Source organism: Mercenaria mercenaria, chromosome 5 (genome assembly GCF_021730395.1).
Source record: "Mercenaria mercenaria strain notata chromosome 5, MADL_Memer_1, whole genome shotgun sequence".
NCBI lineage: Eukaryota > Metazoa > Mollusca > Bivalvia > Venerida > Veneridae > Mercenaria > Mercenaria mercenaria.
Window position 1 is genome coordinate 89,264,060 of NC_069365.1, and position 16,375 is coordinate 89,280,434.

The 16,375-nt window shown below is 36.1% G+C and overlaps 1 long non-coding RNA gene across 1 annotated transcript; it reads left to right on the plus strand.

The window, feature by feature from the left end:
- The first annotated feature begins 3,677 nt into the window (after nt 1-3,677).
- LOC123559207 (uncharacterized) lies at nt 3,678-12,464 on the plus strand. The gene is made up of 2 exons (XR_006687896.2): nt 3,678-4,116; nt 11,956-12,464. It is a non-coding gene; the product is annotated as an uncharacterized LOC123559207 (long non-coding RNA).
- Nucleotides 12,465-16,375: the final 3,911 nt, after the last annotated feature.

Below are 16,375 nucleotides of genomic sequence, written 5' to 3' on the forward strand. Positions count from 1 at the left end.
TATCAATTTACCCTTGCATGCATAACCATTGGATATAGTTTGCCTTGTCTCCCTCCTACTTCCCTTAGAATGTTTTACGCTTCAGAAGATACACAACTTACAAATTTCAGCATTGTAATTCAGAGTTTTGTCGCATCCAGTTTTGTTTGAAACCATTTGTGTGTGCCCATCCAATTTAAACGTGATCCAAAATATCCTGTGAACATTCAGTCATATAGGAGTTATGGCCCCTGACTTTGTAAACATTGGTCATTTTAGTGTTGATCGCGCCTAGCTCCAAAGTATTTGACGTAGAGTCACAAAACTTTACAGGAATGTTGGTAAGCATGTGTAGGTGTGCACCTGGGGTTTTGCGTCCGGATTCATTCAGTCATGTAGGAGTTATGGCCCCTGACTTTGTAAATATTGGTCATTTTAGTGTTATGTCGTGCCTAGCTCCAAAAGTATTTGACATAGAGTCACAAAACTTTACAGGAATGTTGGTCAGCATGTGTAGTTGTGCACCTGGGGTTTCGCGTCCGGATTCATCCAGTCCTGTAGGAGTTATGGCCTCTGCCTTAGTTAAAAATTGGTCATTTTAATGTTGTGTCGCACGTAGCTCCAAAAGTATTTGACCTAGAGTCACCAAAGTTTACAGGAATGTTGGTCAGCATGTGCATTTGTGCACCTGGGGTTTCGCGTCTGGATTCATTAAGTCGTGTAGGAGTTATGGCTCCTGACTTAGTTAAAAATTGGTCATTATAATGTTATGTTGCGCGTAGCTCCAAAAGAATTTGATCTAGAGTCACCAAAGTTTACAGGAATGTTGGTCAGCATGCACAGTTGTGCACCTGGGGTTTTGCGTCCAGATTCATTCAGTATTGTAGGAGTTATTGCCCCTGACCTAGGAAAAAATTATCATTTTAATGTCATGTAATGGGGGCATCTGTGTCCCATGGACACATTTCTAGTTTTACAATATATCGTGTACATGCTATTACTCCGTATTTGTTCGTGTGCAGTGTTTTCTAATATAATAGCTGCTACGTCTACATGTCACTCACAACTAGTTATTTGTTACTTCTTAGAACACAGTTCGTATATGATCTCCAGACAGGTCAAGAAATCTTAGTATCTGTGTCAGTTTCACTGTTTTCGCGAACAATTTTTCTCGGCTCTTCTTTCAGAATTACCGGTTTTACTATGGAAAACGGCAAGAAATTAGACTAGTCACTAGACTGATAATAACTATATTTCTATATTTTTCCCTTTTTTGACAAATACAATTTCATAGAGACAAAAGCCAGTCTATTTTAGAGATTTTCACACAGGACTGATGTTGAAATTATCATATTATGATATTGGACATAGGATATAGACTGGCTCAGTTCACTACATTCAATCATAAAAATGTAAAAAGATATATCATAGTCTAGGAGCTAGTCTAGCAAGAAATCAACATCATAATCATTTTTATCACACTTGGCTTCACTATTATTAATCTATCTGAGGGCATCCCTTTCACGTGCACCACCCTTTGCAGAGTTATGCACCTGTCAATATTTTGCCCGTCCGGGGGGGGGGGGGGGGGGGGGGGCGGCGGGCTGACCAAATGGAACTTGACATTTCAAAAATTTTGTTGTCTAAATCCCCACCCTAGAGACAACCTTTTTTGTCTAAATCCCACCCTAGAGCCTGGTTGGTACATCAAATGTTTGTCAAATTCCCGCCTGTCGGGAATGGTCTTCTGTCTAAAGTCCCGTGTATGCCCGCCCCTCCCCTGGGCGGGCAAAATATTGACAGGTGCATTAGTCTATGCAGTCATTCTAAGCCGATGGTACCATTAAAATTATTTTTGAATTTTTCTGTGTGTAAACTATAACTATACACACATTTGTAATCAGCGTATTAAGTTTTCAAGTCTTTTTGCACAGCAGTTTCAAAAATAGTCATTCTTCGCAGTTGCTAAATAACTGCAGGGAATTTCGAGGAGTCGAAGCTAAGGTGCTTGAGAAGCATATTTCAGTAACCGCTCGTGAACAGACGCAATCAACATTTTTTCGCCAGTTATAAGTCTTCATTGAATATTTTAAATACATATTCCTTTTCATTATGGCAACGTCAGTGATTAGGTGATGCATTGCAACCGTAAAAATCTGCACGTACTTTGAATCAGTGCTACTATATTTTCTGGCCTTTTGTGATCATGGAGTTCCGTCCATACTAGGTGGGGCGTGAGAGGTGTTTCATATTTCATTTTATTGTACCGACATGAAGCTGATACTTTTCGACTGTGTTATTCCATATACACAGTACCGCTCATCCGTCGAGGCTGTATTAATTTTATATCGAATGTGATTACCTACAAAAACTTACAGCGACTTGCATTTATCCTGCTATGTCTCTTTCAAAGATTGTCTGGTCATTGCAATACATCGTTGTCACAAACACTGATTCTCTAACTTTCTAATGTGAGTACCAACATCTTACCTGCGCTGAGTAGTTGCTGCCCATTATAAAAGCGCTATCTAAGTATACGAATAAGATTTTGAAAGAGAACTTTTCTCTGATAGAAATGTACCAAACAATTGAATTGCTTTTGTCTTGATGCACCACGGTGAAATTGCATTTTTAAAAAATAATATGCAATGATTCTAGGATGCCATACTTAGAAATCCGGCTAATGAAGTTTAGTGATCCCCCACTACTGTAATTCTCTTTCATTCGCTCTGCGTATGAATCTGTATCTTTTATAACTCTAACTTGTATGATATAGATTCTGCATTTATTTTGTACAAAATGTGAGTTTCGGACAATTTACCAATGTCTGTTTACACTAACGTCGCCGCTTGAATTGTGCAAATGCAGTTGGTAACTTTATTCTTCGATGGTTTGTAACATCGTTTGCATGTCAATTTCTGACCACACAACAATGAACAAATGTGTTTCTGAAATTCCGAAACTAATGAATTCCTTATGTAAACTGTGTTCTGTCAATTGCCCGAAGTACCTGAAATACTAAATAAGTTTGCATACATTTTAAGAAAATACAAGAATGTAAAATCAGAACTATTGTCGAGAAGCTTTTTAGTAGACCTCCCAGAGTTTGAATGGATCCCAGTTTAGAAGTGTTGCGCGGGTCTTCTCACAGATTTCATTCTCTATCACGGCAGCACCCTTTAAGTGCCGTTTGGCAGTTGTAAGAAGTCTCCCCGTACTTGAATTCAGTGTTGATATGGTAGTATTTTCTGGTCCTTTGGGAGTTCGTTCAATGTGTCCCTCTTAAATCGGCGCTAGGGGGCGCGTGAGGTGTTTCTTGTTTCATTACCTTTTATGAACAGACTACGATCTTCTTTTTAGTGTCCAGTCTCTTATCAAAGACAAAATGTGAAGCACAGGCATTGACAGCATTTTAAAAATACCAGAAACAGCACCTTTAAAATATACAAGCAGTGTGTATATAAATGAGTAATACGACTGTGAAAAGTTTATCATTCTGTCCTGATGAGCACACCTTTATTATTTACATGACGTATTTCAATGAATTATACTTGTTTTCCTCGTAAATGTTTTGTTATTATCTTTAAATATGTAAACAACATTCATACTGGTGCATTTTGTTTTATAGTTTAAAACAATTGTTAAAGTATCCATCTGTGCTTTTCACATTCAAATATAAACTGATCCCATTTAAAAAATAACATTATGTAAAGGCATACATCTTTAAAAAGTTTATAGTCAGTTAAAAAGCTTATTCAGACATATGTATGTCTTGTCACCTTAATATAATTACCTTATCTTATCTAATCTTGGAAGATTATGGATGGTAGCTGCCATGTAGCCATGCCTCTGTTATATGTATAAAATTGCTCAATATATACACTAACCAAAAAAGAAAATGAATCTTTACTACCTTTAATATGACATTTTAGGTGTCGCTCCCAGTAAAAAAAACGAAAACTTTGACTCAAGTACAGGCGGATATGACACTTTTTGTAGTTATTTGTAAACGTTTGTAAACCATATATAAGGGCGCTGCAGTTACTTACTTATTATTTCAAAGGACGCATCAGTGATTCTTTATTTGTTACAAATAAACTCACTTACGTGAAACAGTTAAAGGATTGGAAAAACAAGGTAAGTGAATTGTACGCAATACACCACTTTTTTCTTATGTGTCTCAAAAGTGTTCGAAAATTATTGCCCTGACGGTGTGTCAGGGGATTTTAGAATGAACCGTTGAAAATTTTAGATCGTTCATCTGGTATGTTACAAAGTCCATAATATTTCCTTTATAGTTGGTCTATATTCAACAATCATTTGCTAGGCTGTCAATATTCGGAATTATTTGAGCACGGTCCTTTGGACCTCCGACATTAGTTTTCACTAATGACCAATAAGTAATTCAATAAGTGTATAAAATACACACATCAGTTCATGAATCATTTGCTTGTGTTTATCAACGAAATGACTCTTATTGCCTTGATAACTGGTATTTTACTGTGGTGCAAGTTGCTTTTCAAAGTGAACAGTCACTAAATTAGTTTGGTGTGGTGTATAAACATCTTCGCTGTCAACGGATAAGCTATAAATACTGAAAGATTATCTGTAAGTCGTACAAATTAATGTAAAATTCAGCATAAGATATCTGGAATACAAAAAGCATACTACTTAAAGCACGTGCACTGCTAATAATGATTTTCAAAACTGAAAAAAGAAGTCTTTAAAAAATTGACCGATGAAGCAAATAAAAACTTAACAATCAGTGGCATTTATTTCTAAACGTTCAAAGTGCAATTCAACCCATACAAACAATTATACCAACTGTAAATTAGGCCTAATAAGGGTTCTTTGTTTTGGATATTCCTTTTTAAGCTCACCTGAGCAATGCTCAGGTGGGTTTTTCTGATCGCTCGATGTCCGGCGTCCGTCGTCTGTCATCGTCTGTCGTCCGTCAACATTTAGCTTGTGTATGCGATAGAGGCTGTATTTTTCAACTGATCTTCATGAAATTTGGTCAGAATGATTATCTTGAAGAAATCTAGACCAAGTTTGAAAATGGGTCATCTGGGGTCAAAAACTAGGTCACTAGGTCAAATCAAGGAAAAACATTGTGTATGCGATAGAGGCTGTATTTTTCAATTGATCTTCATGAATTTTTGTCAGAATGATTACCTAGATGAAATATAGGCCGAGTTTGAAAATTGGTCATCTGGGGTCAAAAACTAGGTCACTGGGTCAAATCAAGGAAAAACCTTGTGTATGCGATAGAGGCTGTATTTTTTCAATTGATCTTCATGAATGTTGGTCAGAATGATTACGTTGATAAAATCTAGGCCGAGTTTGAAAATCGTTATCTGGGGTCAAAAACTAGGTCACTAGGTCAAATCAAAGAAAAACCTTGTGTATGTGATAGAGGCTGTAGTTTCCAATTGATTTTCATGAAATATAGTCAGAATGATTGCCTTGATGAAATCTAGATCGAGTTTAGATATGGGTCATCTGGGGTCAAGAAGTAGGTCACTAGGTCAAATCAAAGAAAAACATTGTGTATGCGATAGAGGCTGTATTCTTCAGTTGATCCTTATGAAATTTGGTCAGAATGATTGCCTTGATGAATCTAGGTCAAGTTTGAATATGGCTATCTGGGGTTAAAAACCAGGTCAAATCAAGGAAAAACCTTGTGTATGCGATAGAGGCTGTATTTTTCAATTGATCTTCATGAATATTGGTCAGAATGATTACGTTGATGAAATCTAGGCCAAGTTTGTAAATGGGTCATCTGAGATCAAAAACTGGGTCACTAGGTCAAATCAAAGAAAAGCCTTGTGTATGCGATAGATGCTGTATTTTTCAATTGATTTTCATGAAATATGGTCAGAATGATTGCCTTAATGAAATCTAGGTCGAGTTAAAATATGGGTCATCTGGAGTCAAGAAGTAGGTCACTAGGTCAAATCAAAGAAAACCCTTGTGTATGCGATAGAGGCTGTATTTGTCAATTGATCCTTATGAAATTTGGTCAGAATGATTGACTTGATCAAATCTAGGTCAAGTTCAGATAGGGTCATCCGGGATTAATAAGTAGGTCACTAGCTCAAATCAAGGAAAAACCTTGTGTATGCGATAGAAGCTGTATTTTTCAGTTGATCTTCATGAAATTTGGTCAGAATGATTGCCTTGGTGAAATCTAAGTCAGTTTTGAATATGGGTCATCTGGCATCAAAAACTAGGTCACTAGGTCATATCAAATAAAATACTTGTTTAAACTCAAGAGACCACATTTTTGGTCCAATTCTAATGAAAGTTGCCCAGAATATTTGTTTCCATGAAATCCCTAGGTCAAACATGTTTAAACTGTTATGATGTGTTTCACAGGTGAGCAACCTAGGTCCATCTTGGCCCTCTTGTTTATATAGTTTTCTGTGATTTTCACCTCTTTAAGTGACATGTTAGATAGATAAATGTGTACAATTGCTATTATATTTGCATATTTCTGCGGTCTTGGCCAATACATCACAGAGTAATTTAACGATTTTTATACTTAAGGCACTTTACCGCGTTACAAACGCTTTTCAGTTTTCAATGTAAAAAAGTGTAAAATAACTTATTCTCGTGTGTTTCCGTAACATATAGTCTGTTAAAGCAATAGCATTAATTCATAAATTTCCTGATACCTAAATTTCTCACTTTTTTGTTTTCATACGATCTGGTCGCCATCATTACAATTTTATTGCAGCTTTTGTATTTTAGCTCACTAGCAATGATTCAGGTGAGTTATTGGTCATTCAATGTCCGGCATTACTGTGTGCACTGTCGGTCAGTCAGACTTGTGTATGCGATAGAGGCTGTATTTTTCAATTGATCTTCATGAAATGTTAGCAGAATGATTCTTGATAAATTCTAGGCGAGTTGAAATCGGTTATCTGGGTTAAAAACTAGGTCACTAGGTCAAATCAAAGAAAAACCTTGTGTATGTGATAGAGGCTGTATTTTCCAATTGATTTTCATGAAATATAGTCAGAATGAGTGCCTTAGATGAAATCTAGATCGAGTTTAATATGGGTCATCTGGGTCAAGAAGTAGGTCACTAGGTCAAATCAAAGAAAAACATTGTGTATGCGATAGAGGCTGTATTTTCAGTCGATCCTTATGAAATTTGGCAGAATGATTGCCTTGATGAATCTAGGTCAAGTTTGAATATGGCTATCTGGGGTTAAAAACTAGGTCAAATCAAGGAAAAATTGTGTATGCGATAGAGGCTGTATTTTTCAATTGATCTTCATGAATATTGGTCAGAATGATTATGTTGATGAAATCTAGGCCGAGTTTGTAAATAAGTCATCTGAGATCAAAAACTAGGTCACTAGGTCAAATCAAAGAAAAGCCTTGTGTATGCGATAGATGCTGTATTTTTCGATTGATTTTCATGAAATATGGTCAGAATGATTGCCTTAATAAAAAATCTAGGTCGAGTTAAAATATGGGTCATCTGGAGTCAAGAAGTAGGTAACTAGGTCAAATCAAAGAAAAACATTGTGTATGCGATAGAGGCTGTATTTGTTAAATGATCCTTAAGAAATTTGGTCAGAATGATTGACTTGATCAAATCTAGGTCAAGTTCAGATATGGGTCATCTGGGATAAAAACTAGGTCACTAGCTCAAAACAAGGAAAAACCTTGTGTATGCGATAGAAGCTGTATTTTTCAGTTGATCTTCATAAAATTTGGTCAGAATGATTGCCTTGCTGATTTCTAAGTCAATTTTGAATATGGGTCATCTGGCATCAAAAACTAGGTCACTAGGTCATATCAAATAAAATACTTGTTTAAACTCAAGAGACCACATTTTTCGTCCAATTCTAATGAAAATTGCCCAGAATATTTGTTTCCATGAAATCCCTAGATCAAACATGTTTAAACTGTTATGATGTGTTTCACAGGTGAGCGACCTAGGTCCATCTTGGCCCTCTTGTTTATATAGTTTTCTGTGATTTTCACCTCTTTAAGTGACATGTTAGATAGATAAATGTGTACAATTGCTATTATATTTGCATATTTCTGCGGTCTTGGCCAATATATCACAGAGTAATAATTTATTATGTATTTAACAATTTTTATACTTAAGGCACTTTACCGCGTTACAAACGCTTTTCAGTTTTCAATGTAAAAAAGTGTAAAATAACTTATTCTCGTGTGTTTCCGTAACATATAGTCTGTTAAAGCTATAGCATTAATTCATAAATTTCCTGATACCTAAATTTCTCACTTTTTTGTTTTCGTACGATCTGGTCGCCATCATTACAATTTTATTGCAGCTTTTGTATTTTTAGCTCACCTGAGCAATGCTCAGGTGAGTTATTGCGATCATTCAATGTCCGGCTTCTGTCTGCCTGTCGTCTGTCAGCTTGTGTATGCAATAGAAGCTGTATTTTTCAATTGATCTTCATGAAATTTAGCCAGAATGATTGCCTTGATAATTTCTAGGTCGAGTTCGAATATGGGTCATCTGGGTTTAAAAACTAGGTCACTAGGTCAAATCAAAGAAAAACCTTGTGTATGTGATAGAGGCTGTATTTTTCAATTGATTTTCATGAAATATAGTCAGAATGAGTGCCTAGATGAAATCTAGATCGAGTTTAAATATGGGTCATCTGGAGACAAGAAGTAGGTCACTAGATCAAATCAAAGAAAAACATTGTGTATGCGAAAGAGGCTGTATTTTTCAGTCGATCCTTATGAAATTTGGCCAGAATGATTGCCTTGATGAATCTAGGTCAAGTTTGAATATGGCTATCTGGGGTTAAAAACTAGGTCAAATCAAGGGAAAAAAAAGTGTATGCGATAGAGGCTGTATTTTTCAATTGATCTTCATGAATATTGGTCAGAATGATTATGTTGCTGAAATCTAGGCCGAGTTTGTAAATGGGTCATCTAAGATCAAAAACTAGGTCACTAGGTCAAATCAAAGAAAAGCCTTGTGTATGCGATGGATGCTGTATTTTTCAATTGATTTTCATGAAATATGGTCAGAATGATTGCCTTAATGAAATCTAGGTCGAGTTAAAATATGGGTCATCTGGGGTCAAGAAGTAGGTCACTAGGTCAAATCAAAGAAAAACTTTGTGTATGCGATAGAGGCTGTATTTGTCAATTGATCCTTATGAAATTTGGTCAGAATGATTGTCTTGATCAAATCTAGGTCAAGTTCAGATATGGGTCATCTGGGATTAAAAACTAGGTCACTAGCTCAAATCAAGTAAAAACCTTGTGTTTGCGATAGAAGCTGTATTTTTCAGTTGATCTTCATGAAATTTGGTCAGAATAATTGCCTTGCTGATTTCTAAGTCAATTTTGAATATGGGTCATCTGGCGTCAAAACCTAGGTCACTAGGTCATATCAAATAAAATACTTGTTTAAACTCAAGAGACCACATTTTATGTCCAATTCTAATGAAAATTGCCCAGAATATTTGTTTCCATGAAATCCCTAGATCAAACATGTTTAAACTGTTATGATGTGTTTCACAGGTGAGCGACCTAGGTCCATCTTGGCCCTCTTGTTTATATAGTTTTCTGTGATTTTCACCTCTTTAAGTGTCATGTTAGATAGATAAATATGTACAATTGCTATTATATTTGCATATTTCTGCGGTCTTGGCCAATACATCACAGAGTAATAATTTATTATGTATTTAACGATTTTTATACTTAAGGCACTTTACCGCGTTACAAACGCTTTTCAGTTTTCAATGTAAAAAAGTGTAAAATAACTTATTCTCGTGTGTTTCCGTAACATCTAGTCTTTTAAAGCTATAGCATTAATTCATAAATTTCCTGATACTTAAATTTCTCACTTTTTTGTTTTCGTACGATCTGGTCGCCATCATTACAATTTTATTGCAGCTTTTGTATTTTTAGCTCACCTGAGCAATGTTCAGGTGAGTTATTGTGATCATTCAATGTCCGGCTTCTGTCTGCCTGTCGTCTGTCAGCTTGTGTATGCGATAGAGGCTGTATTTTTCAATTGATCTTCATGAAATTTAGTCAGAATGATTGCCTTGATGAATTCTAGGTCGAGTTCGAATATGGGTCATCTGGGTTTAAAAACTAGGTCACTAGGTCAAATCAAAGAAAAACCTTGTGAATGCGATAGAAGCTTATTTTTCAATTGATCTTCATGTAATTTGGTCAGAATGTTTGCTTTGATGAAATCTAGTCGAGTTTGAATATGGGTCATCTGGATTCAAAAACAAGGTCACTAGGTCAAATCAAAGAAAAACCTCGTGTATGCGATAGAGGCTGTATTTTTCAATTAATCTTCATGAAGTTTGGTCAGAATGACTGCTTGATGAAATCTAGGTAGAGTTCGAATATGGGTCATCTGGGGTCAAAATATAGGTCACTAGTTCATATCAAAGAAAAACCTTGTGTATGCGATAGAGGCTGTATTTTTCAATTGATCTTCATGAAATTTGGTCAGAATGATTGCCTTGATGAAATCTAGGTCGAGTTTAAATATGGATCAGCTGGGGTTAAAGGAATAAGGCCAGTAATTCGGTCGAAAATGTGCTTCCGTGGTGTAGTCGAAAGAAGTCCAGAATAAATAGATCCTAATTTTCTCATTTTCTGCGCAAATTCGTGTAGAACGAGTGCTTTAATCACACTTTTTCGCTACTAGAATACATTCTGCATGAAATGAGACGGTTTTCATGTTCATACAACCCATATGGCAAGTTTTGCAGATCGAAACCAGAAGTAGATGTTTATTGCGCGGAGGAGAGCAAATATGCGCCTTTTTTAGGGTAGCAGACCACAATTGACTGGCATTTCACTAGGAACTATTCAACCCCCTATTTTCTTTTCATTTTTTCGTTAATTTGTGATAGAACTTTCATGAAAAATTGGTGTAGGAAAAAGTGATGTTCTCTAAAGATACGTAAAGACGACATGAAGTTGTCGTTTTTTATATGAAACAAAGAAGGATTTGAATTACTGACCTTTAACCTAAAAAGTAGAGGCTTTGGTTTTCAATTGATCGTCATGAAATTTGGTCAGAATGATTGCCTTGATGTAATCTAGATTACATTAGAATATGGGTCATCTTGGGTCAAAAACTAGGTCACTAGGTCAAATCAAAGAAAAACATTGTGTATGCGATAGAAGCTGTATTTTTCAATTGATCTACATAAAATTTAATCAGAATGATTGCCTTGATAAAATCTAGGTCAGCTTTGAATATGGGTCATTTTAGGTCAAAAACTAGGTCACTAGGTCAAATCAAAGAAAAACCTTGTGTATGCGATAGAAGCTGTATTTTTCAATTGGTCTTCATAAAATTTGGTCAGAATGATTGCCTTGATGAAATCCAGGTCGAATTCGAAAATGGGTCATCTGGGCTTTAAAAGTAGGTCACTAGGTAAAATCAAAGAAAAATCTTGTGTATGCGATAGAGGCTGTATTTTTCAATTGATCTTCATGAGAATTGGTCAGAATGATTACCTTTATTAAATCTAGGCCGAGTTTGAAAGTCTGGGATTTAAAAGTAGTTCACTAGGTCAAATCAAAGAAAATACTTGTTTAAACTCAAGAGATCATAATTTTGGTCCAATCCCAATGAGTATTGGCCAGAATATTTGTTTCCATGAAATCACTAGGTCAAACATGTTTACACTGTCATGATATGTTTCTCAGGTGAGCGACCTAGGGCCATCTTGGCCCTCTTGTTTTATTATATCATTAGTCTGTTCAAAAGCTCACGTGAGCTTATGTTGACGTGTTTGCTAACTTGCCGACTTTGAATAAATCTTGTGTTATCTTAGGCATTCAGATCGCTTGAGTGGCATTTATAGTTACTATACTATAATAGTAAACTCAGTTTCACCAAAACGAATTGAGTAATGATAACATAACAGGAAGAAAACACGGTGACTGTTTGAAAAAAAGTAATACTCTACATTAATTTGTAATTTTCAGGATGAAGATCAGCATTTTGATTTCGTTTGTTATTCTATCCGCCATGTTGATGACGTCTGAAGGGCAACAAAGAAAATCGTCTGGAATGGTCAAATGCAGGGTGGAGTGTATGGAAGAATACAACGTGTGCGCCGGACCCTGTAAAAGAGGACCTTTACACATGCCTAACGTTTGCAATGGAATACCGTGCCGAGATTTACTTCAGGACTGCTATGCTACTAGATGTAATTTCAATGAACAATAAACTTGGCTAAAATCAAAACATTTGGATGTTTCATAAATTTGAAATTAATCATGTCTGTTTCTGTTGTAAATGCATCTAGTTAGAGTTCCGTTTCAAGATGACTTAATCAATTTCAGTTGTTTAAAAGATTAGGATAAAATGGAAAATCATGTATATGGTATTGAAAGAAGTGACAAAGCAACTTAGCTTTTACTTTCATTCTTAACTTCTTTTCATTAAGATGATCTTATGCACCTTGGATATATTAAAATTAGTTAAACAATTACATTTTTCTTACACACTTTATTTTCTCTTTGTACCTCTGTTTTCGGCAGGTTGTGGAGGACTGAATTAGACTCACATTTTCCTCACCACTGCGGATTCAAATCCCAAAACAACATATCAATTAAATGTTAGAAACATATCCATCAAGCTTGGTAAACGGCCAACGTGGCTGTCAGTATATGGAGTTTAACTGGAAAGTTTTTTTATCTTTCTTGTTCAACACAAAATTACCATAAAAAGTCTTTTAAAGATAGTCGTCGTATTTGGAACGACCCAAATTTGTTTGGATATAGAATAGTACTATTCTGTGTGCATGGTTATTTTGGATAGGTGATTTTTTAAAAAAATTTTACTGAATGTGATTCCACCCTGGTGTCCGCCCGTGCTCAACGTAATCTGTACGAATTCTATCCACAAAATATCTTTAATTTTGATAGCACAGCGAACATTCCCCTTTTTACATGTATTAACGTAACTGCTCATAAACAAAAAGGAGTTTGTTTTGGTAATATTGCAATGTAACTTAATGTTTTAAAATATCCACGTTTAGCGCGGCAAATAATTGTGATTTGATTTTTTTATACACATTTTTTGTCATTTTTCATTCACGATTTAACATATACGCCGATGTCATGTTTTTGAGTTGAGGAATATAGGTAACTTCGTCACAACTAATTACGATACGAAAACAGTTTACTTTTCTTTATTTAGTAGAACAAAGACGTCATTCTATCGAAAATTTCAACATGAGTTTTCATCTTGATCTTGGTAAATTATTTCCACCATGACTATTAGTCTATGGCGACGTATGGAACTCAAGAAAATAGTTTACATCTGTTATATCTGAGATATCAATAAAAATATTATTTTTCTGCAGTATCTCAACAATATGCAAAATAGTGTTATATCGTATATCAGTATGGTTTGGATGTAAAGGGAAATAATAATGTCAATACTAAGATATAACTTCTATCCGATTTTCTCCCTTTTAAAATAGTTAGCGAAAGAGTGCAGCTAGTGCCCTTTTTTCGAAATTAGTATTTAGTAAGGCCGTGTCTATCGAGAGGTACTTTATGAGATTCTAACTAGTAATAACGCCAATTTAGGAATAAGAGAGGCAGTGATAGGAAGTTCGCCTCTGGCGGGGTTCGAACTCCTGGGTCCATATTTACACTGGATCACCGACTGTCGCCCGATGTACAAAAAAAAATCCCACTGGAAAAATAATACCCGCTGTAAATGGGTTGGTAGAGTTTAGCATTTATTTCTATCGATACTAAGCCTTTCCTTGCCGCAATTCAACTTGTCAGTTGACATGGCTAACATTTACAACTTTTGGGCTGAGAACGATTGTTTTATTTTTAGAAGTTTCCTAACAAATTCTCCTGTCTGTAAAATCTAACAGAATTCCAAAGAATTATGCAAATGTATTTGTTTATGAACAATTTGTGAAAAGTTTAATCCTTTGGTTTGACATAATTATGTATTTTTTCGGAGCATCTGTGTGGAACTTCCTGTCTTTCTGAAAAACAATATTAGCCGTTAAACATGTATGGATGAAAAATATGACTGTTGAAAACGGCCGGTGCTACTATCGCTGAAATCGACTGACGATGACTATAATGCATACCTTTGTATGCAAAACGTATTGACCAAAACCTAATCAATTATAGAAATGCTTCCGTTTCATTTCAAGCGGCTTTGACAAATATGGCTATATTCCTCCTCAGCCTGGCTGAATTTTTACCAAACACTCGCGTTATTGCCATGTCTTCACCATGCGAAAGATACTAAAGAAAGTTTCACGATATATAATTATTGTTAATCGAATTTGTAAAATATTTGTTCTACTGAGGTCTGTTACTTACGGTGTTCCGTTTGTACCATCGAGAATTTTATTCCTGAATCCCATACCTCGTAAGTCGAAAGTGCGATCATGGTGAAAGTCGAAAGTACGATGGTGAACCTCAAAACTACGATGGTGGAAACCGAACTCACGAAACCACGATGATGGAAACGCGATATCATTTCGCGTTTTCACCATCGTAGTTTCTGTTTTCATCATCGTAGTTTCGACTTTCAACATCGTAGTTTCGACTTTCAACATCGTAGTTTCGACTTTCACCATCATGTTTTCGAATTTCATCATCGTGCTTTCGACTTTCGATCCGATCGGACAGTGCACTTTCTCACAAACCGCCTTGTACATCATAAGGTATGCATAGATTTTTAAAGATTGATAATGACTTTAGCACCATCCAAGCGTGAGCAATCGTATTATGCATGCATATTGTAAGCGATACATACAATACCCATTTACCTTAAATTCATCCATGTGACAGAAACGCCAAAGCTAATGTTGCATTGAATTTGAGATGGGAAAACGCCGGGAAAAACGAAAGCAACATGTTGCCGACACACAGGGTTGCCAGTGACATAAAGGAACTCTAATAAACTAGTGGCAATGCAGAAAACCTGTTGTTTAGAGACTCTGTCAAAATAGCATTTTTTTTCATGTATTTCATACTACCATTTTCTTGTATCTTCGTGCTTTGTGGCTTTGGTCCGACATAACTTGCTGGATTAAAAACAAACTAATATCGGGTTTATATTCACAAGATTTTTTAATTGGCAAATAGCTACAAAACGCTATTACTTATGTAGGAGCCGCCTAGTCGAATAGTGTTTGCAAAAACACGTGAACATTAGTTTCCCGTTGTGTGCTTTAACATGGCTGGTCAAGTTCCTCCTTTGTTTATATGCGTTCTTACATTCAGAACATTTTTGCATTGGTTCTTCCGCCGCTGAAGCCATCGTACTGAAACATATTTGACATACGTCCGTGTTATACCTTTTCAGTAAGTTGGTTCTACAATTTGAGATGTGTTTGGAAAGGTGCACATTTACTCTAGCTGTTCCGACATAGAATCATGTCCCAAATACTTATCGTGCTATTACTCTACCGTCTGTTTTTTTTTGAAGGCGGATTTCAGGAAAGTCTATGATGTTTCATGACTTCTTTCGCATTACGCGAGTGTGTCTGTTTCTCAGGCCACGTGAGAATTCAACTAAAGTGTATATATGTTACCTAGATGGAAAATATGCGTTTGATAATATGTGGCATTATGGACTTTTGAAAGCAAAACTGATGAAAATCCCTTAATCCCTTTTAAAGATTTGTAGAAAGCATGTTACCAGTTATATAAAATATAATTGTCTGAACTGGCCTGAGGGGCTCCGTGGCCGGGTGGTTAAGGTCGCTGACTTCGAATCATGCATTTGCCCCTCATCGATGTTGGTTTGAATTTCACTCGGGGCGTTGAATTCTTCGCGTGAGGAAGCTATCCAGCTGGCTTATAGAAGGTCAGTGATTCTATCCAGGTGCCCGGCAGTTTTGAAATAATGCACGGAGGGCCACCTGGGGTCTTCCTCCACCATCAAAGCTGGAAAGCCGCCATATGACCTATAATTGTGCCGGCGACGTTAAACCGAAATTAAAACAATTAACAAACTGAATTCGCCTTAATTACAGAGAACTCGAAAAAGCAGGAAAAGTTCGCCGTTGCTTTGTTTGGGTTTTACTAACGGAATCATCAAACAGCTTGAGGATAGGTATGTATGATATGAAAAGTAGCTGACGATATGGTTCTTGTGGCGTACTCGAAGTTTGGAGTTGATAGGATGATGAATTCTCACGTCATTGGCGTTCAAATATAGTGCAAATAGATGTGGGACCGACAAGACAAGAACTGATCGAATGTTAAAACTTGGGGATAAAATAGTCAAGGAAACAGAATATTATACCAACCTAGGACTGGGATCTGACAATTATCTGTCAACACATATGTAAGATGTTTGTATCAAACTTCGGGAAATATTTCTTAATATCACAAATTACGTAATCAATCCAGC